Source organism: Micropterus dolomieu, linkage group LG12 (assembly GCF_021292245.1).
Source record: "Micropterus dolomieu isolate WLL.071019.BEF.003 ecotype Adirondacks linkage group LG12, ASM2129224v1, whole genome shotgun sequence".
In the NCBI taxonomy this organism is placed as follows: Eukaryota; Metazoa; Chordata; class Actinopteri; order Centrarchiformes; family Centrarchidae; genus Micropterus; species Micropterus dolomieu.
This window is the reverse complement of record NC_060161.1, coordinates 38,849,812-38,860,113: the sequence shown is the minus strand read 5'-3', so window position 1 is coordinate 38,860,113 and position 10,302 is coordinate 38,849,812. Positions and strand designations below refer to the sequence as shown.

At 42.5% G+C, this 10,302-nt stretch overlaps 2 protein-coding genes across 3 annotated transcripts in view; one reads left to right on the top strand and one right to left on the bottom strand.

The window, feature by feature from the left end:
• Positions 1-10,302, top strand: part of LOC123980185 (zinc finger protein 260-like) — a 672,464-nt gene that overhangs the window by 37,701 nt on the left and 624,461 nt on the right. The window lies entirely within an intron of this gene.
• Positions 1-10,302, bottom strand: part of LOC123980179 (zinc finger protein 271-like) — a 342,908-nt gene that overhangs the window by 93,308 nt on the left and 239,298 nt on the right. The gene's annotated exons all lie outside the window — the stretch shown is intronic.

The window sequence follows — 10,302 nt, the reverse complement described above, 5'->3', positions numbered from 1 at the left end:
GAGCCATTTTAAATGAGTTTGTTCTGGGTGCTGGAGTTGGTGCAGTTGTCCTAATCCTTAAGAGATTACTAATATTTCTGTGTGGGATGTGCACATTTCGGTTTACTGGTCTATGCGTGATGATGACAGGAATAGAAGTCTTTGGAACAGCGCTGGGAGCAGACGGCTTTACATGCCAGCAGGTGGAGACAGTTGTTTGTGGCAGTGAGGCAGTGATCTGTTCAGTGACCGGTGGTGTGTCCAGGTGTGCTGCATGAATGATTAGTCATTCAGGTAAGTCATGTGTGGACCGCACCACATGCTGTATGTGCGCAGCTAACATTTCTGAGCCCCGTTTGTTTGGGTGAAGTCCGTCTGTCTTAAAAAGAGACATTCTTTGCCAGAAAATATTAAAATTAATGCAACCTGTAGTTCTTAGTAGTTATGTAGGCCTACTTATGTGTGAAACGTCGTGAGTATTAAAGGAAAAACTTGAGTATTGGGGGGAAATCTGCTGTTTACTTGGTCATCCTATCAGTTTCTTCGAGGCTGAATGTAATATGCGATGATAAGTAGATCGAGTTAATGTTCCTGATCATTTGGTGGGTTATGTGTTTGTTGCAATTTGTTTTCTAAAGTATGTACAACACTGTCAGTGTGGTTCTGTCTTTATCCTTGCAGACATGTTGCAACATGCAACTCTCCCTGGCTCAGCTTCCCCTGTGCTGGACTCCTGCCTCTGCTGATTGTACAGCTACATATGCATGAGAAGAACATCAGTAATAAATGTGACTAACAATAATACATTTTCTATTTCTATCTCTACATATGATTGTGTTCTCAGCCCTGCACACTGACCTCTCTACTGTTTCTTCTGGTTCTATTGTCCTTCTGCACCTCCTGCAGCTCTTTCTCTTCCCTCTTTCCCTCCTCCTCATCATGACTAGGGTCATCATCACCCTGTACCTCTGCATCACCTCCTTATAGAAGGATGTTGTCTTTGTCTGATAAACTGTTCTTTATAATGTATATAAATAAATTATATGTCTATATTTGAATACATACATAAATAATTTCTGTATATAATAAACCAATCCACCAAGGAAGCAGTCGGTTAATTTGGTGCATTCAGCTGCCTGTTGTGCCGACCTCGTTTTATTCTTAATTCTAATTTTTTAGCAACCCTTCTCATTTTTTCTTTTCACCATATATACCATCTCAGTTGCGCTTATCACACAAACCTGGCTGAGTTCAGCCCCTACAAAACGTAGCAAACCAGTGCAAAAGGTTTTCGATTGAATTCGCCCCAGACGGAAAGTAAACTCCTTTGAATTCAGCAAATACGAGGTTCAGTCCAAGTTGGGAGGGGCCGCTTGTATCCGACCTCAATATTGAAAGTATTAGATTTGCCCAGACTGACAGACACCCAAACAGCGTTTCGCTGCAGCTGACCGGTCTGCCAGCGCGGACGGCGATCATTAAGTAAAATATTAGAAACTGAAAAATGTCAGAATTTAGGGACATTAAATCCATTTAATATAAGAAAAGTCATATGAAACTGTATGTAACCAGCTACTCAATGGCTGGCCACGTCTATAAGGGGATAACTACCAAATTTGCCTGCTAGTAATAAATATTCAAGGTATCTAGATGTTTGGAATTAGGCCAGATCAGAAGATTATAGGTTTGCTCGCTGAAGCCAAAAAGTTGAGTTACAACGGTGAAAGAACAACACAAGGCACAGGAACAAGTTTAACTGCATATAGAAAACAAGATAATAGTAAAAAATAGTAAAGTAGAAAAGTGGGATCTCAAATATATAATATATATAAAAGTAGAAAAATTACAAAGTATCAAAATAATAAAAGATTGTGAGTGCACTCAAAATAAAATAGACCCGGGTTTGTTAAAATAAAGTTCACAGTTCCTCAAGTCACTGATAGTGGATCAATGCGCAAGGTAATTGCTCCTCCAAGGAAAGCAAGTGTCAGTGTGCACAAGTTCTTCCTGACCCCTGAAGGATTATGATAGCATTATCTTTGTATTACTCAGGGTAACCAAAATTATTGTGTTTTCTTATATTGATCTCTGATGTAGTTTATAGGTTGAAGTTTATATGTTGGTTTATCATTTATTAAACTAGACCTGATGTGTGTTTTTTTGGAGAGGTGCAGAAACAGGGAGTCTCTGCATGATCAGATAAGGACACCCCTCACAAGGGGTGATGGGTAGTTTGGAATGTGGTACAAACATCTCTTCTCCAAGATATCTCATTTCAGGATCTACGCTCGTAATCTGCCCAGCAACAGCATGGCGATTTGTGGAGTCAGAGGACTTGGGCCAATCATGGACTGACCTACACTTTTGTTTTATTGTTTTATGACATGACGATGTATACTAAAACACTGGGTCAGGGAGAGATAGCCAGTCAGACTTCATGAACTGATACAGCTTGTTGTTTGTCAGGGAAAGGAAGATCGACCCAGAGCTGTGTAAGCTTTATTCATTTACTTGTAATAAAACTGATTAACTTGGACCAAAAACATCTTCTCCTATTGCTTCATGAAAGAACACGCAGAACCAAGGACTACACATAGTTTAAAAAGGTAATTTAAAGTCACGGTCCAACACACCTCGGGCCAAGGGGTAATAGATCAAGATTCTCCGGCTTAAGGTCACTAGGTTGCAACCTCCTGGCTACCACCGGGAACTTTATCAAGTGGGGGCTGGCTTGCCATCCAGTACTGGAACAGGTTCTCCAAGGTCTCCTCTGAGGATTTCCACCGCCAGTCTAGACTCCAGACCGCGATCTCCCAAACTTTGAATCCCCTAAAAAAAAGCCTGACCTATACGGAATAGGACGACATAAAATTACCAGCTAAGGCTGGTATCAATAAACTCAATAATCACAGTATCCTATTAGGCCATTATTTGAAAACTCGATATAAAACACTGTTTCAAAACATAAAACTTGACAGAGCTACTCCACTCACCACTGGTAGTAGTCCGGAACACAATAAAAATATCCCGTTTTATCGTTAAAAGACATTTTATAAAGTTAACAAGGATAATACACATTAGCCGTTGGCTTCAACTTAGCAGCGGCTGCAGCTACAAGTGCTGTTTGCATTGAGAACGATGGGCACACAATGCCGGACATTAGCAAATAGGCTAGCGGAAACAGTGCAATGGATCGGCACATTAGCTTGAACATGCCCTCCGGATTAGACTCTTTAGTGTTTCTCACTATTGGTTACAGTCATAAGTCACAGAATTAAATATTAACACTTAATAATTAATGTACCACTACGATGATTCAGCTACATCGGTTTCACTTCCGGTCTCCCTCATTAGCACAAACGGCTGAGACGGGGGTCTAAACATTCTATTGGCTAGGGTGTAGTAACACTACTACACTAATAGGCTAATGCCACAGTAACAATATGCCCTTGTATTGGATGATATCAATGTTTACAAGTGATCTTTTCAACATAAAAGCATTTATTTATACTTATATATAGTTTTCACATATATTATCTAATCACTTGTATATGATAAACCTATATTTATTGCATATTTATTTCACTCATTATGTATTCTATTTAATTGGTTGTCCCTTCTCTCACTCTCCAAAATCTAACTTTTGGAGGAAAAAAATAATTTTCAGAAAATAATAATAAATTATTTTATTATTTTTAGGGGTGTCATGGGTTGGCTGAGTGAAGGAAGGGAGCTGAGGTGTGGACCCAAATGCAGACCAAAAGGCGAAGAGGTTGTTGTTCAAAAACATTTACTAAACACAAAACTGAACAAAACAGGCTTACGTCAAGCACAAGGCAAAGACCAAAATAATCCAACAAGCAAGTAATCCAACAAGCAAAAGAATCCAGAGCATGGGCAGAGTAGCTGAAGTTGAACCAGAGCTGGTGTTGGTCGGACCACCGACTGAGGGCCAGACGTGTGGTCCTGACGTCCAGAGCCATGGTGACGAGGTCGCCTCCGATGACCACCACGGCCACCCGGGAAGATGGCGAGGCAACTTACCACAAAGAGGGCTGACTGGGTTGGCAGAGGGAGGACAGGAGGAGGGCCCGGAGGACGACCCAACTGGCAGAGTTCAGGGGGTCGGCAGAACGGCCAACAGTGTGGGCAGAAACCCACTGGAGGCTGAGCAGGAGGCCGACGTCAAAGGCGAATCCTTTCTGGGAGCCAAGCAGACGGCGGGAGCCAACCAGAGGTCGACAAAGGTGAGACCTCTCCGGAGGTCAGGCAGGAGGCCGGCGTAGGAGGCAGAACACAGCAAAGGTGGGATGTTTCAGGAGGCCAAGGACCAAGGCGAGACCTCTCTGGAAGTCGAGCAGAGCTGAAGGCCAGCAGCGAAGCAAGCGAACGGGGGACCAGAGACGAGGCTGCTGGGCTGAAGACCGGCGCCGAAGCAGCAGCACGGGGAACCAGAGACGAGGTTGCTGGGCTGAGTTCCGGCAACTGGACAGCAGGGCTGAGGCCCAGCATTGAAGCACTGGGGTCATGAGCTGGTTAGAACACTGCCCGAGACTGTGGAGCAGGAACTGGCTGGACCACCAACAGAGACCTTGGAGCAGGAACTGGCTGGACCACCGACTGGACAGCAGGACTGGAGAACATGGACCGGACCCAAGGTGTAGGAATCAGTCTGCCCACCGAACGGAGACGTGCGGCAGGACGAGGGACCAGCAACAGGCGTCAATCGGACCACCGACAGGAACTGGGTGGCAGGAGTCGGTCGGACCACCGAAGGAGACCTTGGAGGAACAAGAATTGGCTGGACCACCATCGGAGCTGGTATTGGGCGGACCACCGACTGGGCACAAGGAGCAGGAGTCGGCTGGACCACCAACGGAGCTGGTGTTGCTTGGACTACCGACTGAGGGTCATGGAGCTGGTCCTGATGTCCAGAGCCATGGTGACCAGGTCGCCTCCGATGACCACCACGGCCACCCTGGAAGATGGGGAGGAGACTTCTCGCAAAAGAGGGATGGTCGTCGGGGGATGGAGTCAGCCGAGACGGGCCAGGAGAGTCATAGTCCCAGAGTCTTTGCTAGAGGGGTCAGGCAGGCAGCCGGGCAGGCCAGGCGGGTGACTAGTCATTGGGGCACTAGCTGGCTAACTACTAGCTTGCTGGCTAGCAGGCAAGGAAACAGGCTGGTGGCTAGCCGCTGGAGCGCTAGCAGGCAAAAAAAACATTTATTAAACACAAAACTGAACAAAACAGGCTTACGTGAAGCACAAGGCAAAGAACAAAACTGAAGTAATCCAACAAGCAAAAGAATCCAGAGCATGGGCAGAGTAATCCAAAGAACAAAGGACGGAACAGGCAAGAACACTCAACATTTGAAACAAGGACGTGACAAAGACTGAAGACACAAGTAGGCATATACACAGTATATAAGTAGGCAGGCAGAGAGACAGCAGGGGAAACAGACAGACACCAATAAGGCCATAGCGCAACTAATAAAAACCAGGAATAAACAGAATATAAATAAATGAACCGGAACATAAGAAGAACGATCACTAATATACCAAAAAACTACTACTAACAGGGAAAACAGACTGAACTAAGATTCAAGAGAACACAGAGCAAACATGGACAAAATAATACCGAAGTACACGGACCAGGAGTAGACACTAAGACACGGATCAGAATGCAGGACATAACTAGAATACGAGACAAGACAGATACTAAGAAAACTTAAACATGCGAATGAACAAAAAGGACTAGACTTAGCTACAAAACCCTAAACATGACAAGATCAAATAAAGCTATAGAAACACAGAATCCAAAACCAAACCCTTGAAAACAGATACCAAGTAAACTAGAATAAAATAATAAACAAGGCTACACAGAGAAACACAGAACCAAAAACAGACTAAAACAGGAAAGACATTAACACAAAACCACACTCCTAACAAGGGGTGCTTAAATGAAATGCTGCAGCAACCCTAAAAATTTTCTAAAATCGCCCCTGGTCCTGAGGCTCTCTGCAGTCCCCAACACCAGCTCAAGCAGACCAAACCACATTATCAACAAGCAAAAAGAAAAATATATTGAATACTGGAAAGAAAGTAAATAAACCCCGAATTCATATCAGACACACAGAAACTCCCCTATTTACTGGGAGAAATGCCCAAATGTCAAATAATTGCTGCAAAATATATATCATCATGCCATGAATTGAGGACAACCAGTGGAAACTCAGAATAGACTCAAATATAATAATTGCTCTGAAAAGTTTTCAAATTATTATTTTATTTGTTTGTTTTAATCTCACATTCCCAGCGACCCTGTACGCAGGATAAGCTGTTGCCGATGGATGGATGGATGGATGGATAGATAATCTTACATTTGATACAGTTTTTTTATTTTATTAATATACACACACACACGTTTACTGTTTTTTAAATGTATTTTAATATTAAATTTTTATTTTTTTAAACACACACACACACATTTTACTGTTTATTTACTTTGTTTTAATAAATATATTTTTTTATTATTATAATTTTTTAATAGTGATTAATAAACTGTACAAAATGAATTGTTTGGTCTTTTGTAATTTATTTGTAGCTTTGGCAATATTGTTGTTTAACATTCATGCCAATAAAGCTAGATTGAAATGAAGTGAATTGAATTGGGAGAGAGACAAGTAGACAGATAGGTGGAGAGACAGACAGAGAGAAAAGAGGTAGACAGACAGAGGTGTAAAGGAAGACTGGCTGGTAGACAAGTAGAAAGACTGATATATTAGACAAACAGGTGAAACAGACGAGACAAAAATACATTTAAACAGATGGGTAAAAAGATAACAAACAGGTAGAGTCAGATTGCATCACTACTAGATCACTACATGGATTAAAATAACACCTGTCTCTCTCTCTCTCTTTCTCTTTCAGATAAAGAATAGGGCTCCCTGCACGTTGGAGTGTCTGGCCAAATACACTCCTGATGTTGTCAATAGACCAACTAGCAGCAGACACTCCCAAGGCTGAGCTCATGTATCCAGCCAATCAGAACAAGGCTTCTTTAGGACACTCAGAGATCCTCGCAGGCACAGAGCACTCACTCTAACACAAACACAGCCACCCAAAACACAGGTTAGGAAATACAGCTGACAGAAACAGTCGCTGAAATCAACTCTGTGATGTCACTGCATCAACAGCTGTGTTAATATTTTATCATATTAGGTTCTCTAATACAACTACTTCCCTTTATTTCCAGAAACTGTTACTGTAGCTCTTCACATGACCTGACTTCCTCCTTCCCTTACCTGCCCCACCTGTTTCTGTAAATGTTACAGAACTGTTCAAATCAAAAGTAAAGTTCTCTGAGAGGTATTATCAGGGGGAGGAAAGGGACAATTGGCTGTGAACTGATGTCCTCACTGTGTTTCTGAAGACTTCCTTTAGTGAGAAGCAGATTAACTTTGTGCTTGTTGGAGTTTCTACAGGAAGATGAAGATGTTTGTGGTGTTTGTGATCCACGTGCACGGTAAGATAACCTTCCTCCCTCTGATCTGATCATCACCTCAGTCCAACGTCACGTTTTCTTTGTGTTTCTTTCATCTTAACTTAAATAATCTGTGTCAGCAACCAATACTTTCCTTTAGTTCACTTCCCTGTAATACTCTGTGTACACTGTGCACTTGTAGTGAGTGAATTTTGATAATTTGGATAGTGTAATGTCTCAAATCAAACATGTCACAGTCCTCCATTTGCCCATTCTGAGTGAAAGTCCGGTTTCTGGACTTCCTTCCACTGACCCTGCAGTTCTTACAAGGTGTGTGGCCATGCGCTGTAACCACTGCACCACGGAACACAGTGCTATTTGCTGTAAGGCTGCGTTTTATGAGGGGTGGAACATTTTCCACCTGCCTGCCTACTTAGCACTCCACCTAACCTAGTTAACCCATGGAGGTAAAACGAATTCAGGACCAGGCCAGATTAAGTCTAAACTCTTTTCCAACATTTTTATTCTCAGCAAAAATAGTCAGCAACTGGAGTCCAAAAGATGCAGTAGAGACAGAGTTCAATGTAAGAAAAAAATCTGAGTTGAAATAATGGAATGCCACTACGTCTTGCAACACCTTTGAAAGCTCTGTTTTCAAAGCATGTCCTCGTCTCCTGGCTTTTTTCAGTCAGCAGTTTTCCTGTCATCTGCCCATACACCTATGCCAACACTGTAGATCTACAGGATAGGGTGACTCTAAACAACAATGTTGTCTGGTTAGATGGTTGTTTGGAAAGTACAGGGGCCAGAGTTTTGCGACACATTGGAGGGAGTACAAATAACTCTGAATTGATTTCACTCTGACAAATAATGGATTAATGCTTAAAATATATATAACTTTTTTCAATTAAACAATCTCCAACCAAAATCACAGCAAATAATGTTGACAGCATTAGCTTAATCCAATCTTGCACTGATACACCACACTAAACAGCACCATATGTAACTAGAACTGCTCTATTTCTTTCCTATTTTTTAAGTATTTGGTGTAGTGTCAGGTATTGTCGGATTGCTGACCTTTGTGGCTTCACTCATGCTCCTACACCTAGCTAGGTTATATCGTAGCAGAATTTTCAAGCAGAAGTGTCAAGGCTGCAGGAAGGGTTAGGCGATGTAAGTTGCTGGAACTCTGTCCCCAGTATAATTTTCTCAAGTGTTTGCCACGGAAATCTGTAGGAAAAAGTCCACAAAAATCTCACAATCCACTAATATGTATTTTTTTTTTTTTGTGTTGATTTAAAGTCATATCCGCAAAAATACATTGTTATTAGCAAAAATGCATATTTAATAAAAATATATATATATATTATATGATTAATAATTAGTGTTTTCCTACTGTCCTAAGTCACATGTTTATAGTTAAGCAATTTAAAACATTCGCTTTCTCTTTCTGCAAAAGTAGTTTTTTTTGGAGAAGATAGAGTTTTTGTTTGTAAGAATTCTTCTTTAAACTTTAACTGTTTGCACTCCTATAAAGCTGTGGTAGATTTCAAATACTGGTCAGGTGTGAGAGAGCCCGCAGCAGACACGCCCCAAGATCCCAGGCAGGAGAGAGAATGGAGAAAAAAAACACAGATGAACAACACCAACACACCAAGCTCCCAGCACACGATCAAAACATAAAGACAGTACTAGGTTGGACACCGTTTGCCTTAGAACTGCTTTAATTTGTGGCATGCTTTCAACAAGGTGATGGAAACATTCCTCAGAGTCTTTGGTCCATATTGACATGATAGCATCACACAGTTGCTGCAGATTTGTCGGCTTCACATCCATGATGTGAATCTCCCATTCCACCACATCCCAAAGGTGGTTTATTGGGCTGAGATCTGGTGACTGTGGAGGCCACTGGAGTACAGGAAACTGGATGGAAAGGAGGAGCGTCTGGTGTGGTCTTCTGCTGCTGTAGTCCATCTGCTTCAAGGTTCAACATGTTGTGCATCCCATTCTCCTCTGACATCAATAAGGCATTTACGGCCTCACTGGGTATTTTGTCTTTTTCGGACCATTCTCTGTAAACACTAGAGATGGTTGTGTGTGAAGATCCCAGTAGATCCGAAGTTTCTACTTAATACTCAGACCAGCCTGTTTGGCACCAACAACAATGCCACATTCAAAGTAATTTAAATCCCCTTTTCCCCCCATTCTGAGCTCGGTTTGAACTTCAGCAAGTTGTTATCACCATCACATGCGAGTTGAGTTGCTGCCATGTGATTGGCCTCCCTGAACCCCCCTCAGCCAGATCATCATCATCTTCTACATGGATGATATCAAGAGTTTGGACTGGACAAGTGTGGTCGCATGGTATCAAAAACAGAGAAGATTATCATAAATAAGGGGATTGAAAAACCAGAAGGCCGCATTGCAGATGTTCAGGACATCTACAAATATCTTGGGGTGCTGCAGGCTAACGGAAACCATGAGGAGGCAGCAAGGAAGTCCCCCACAGCCAAATACCTACAGAGAGTGAGGCAGGTCCTGAAAAGTCAGCTGAATGGGAAAAACAAGACCTGAGCCATCAACACATACGCCCTGCCAGTCATCAGATACCCCGCTGGTATAATAAACTGGCCAAAGGAGGAGATGGAGGCTACTGAGGGGTGGTGATGGCGCATAGATAAGATGCTTGCTGCTGCACAGCATGTACCACAGACAAATAGAAGAAGTGGCTGATATCAAGAAATCCTACCAGTGGCTGGAAAAGGCTGGACTGAAGGACAGCACAGAAGCACTAATCATGGCAGCACAAGAACAGGCACTCAGTACAAGATCAATAGAGG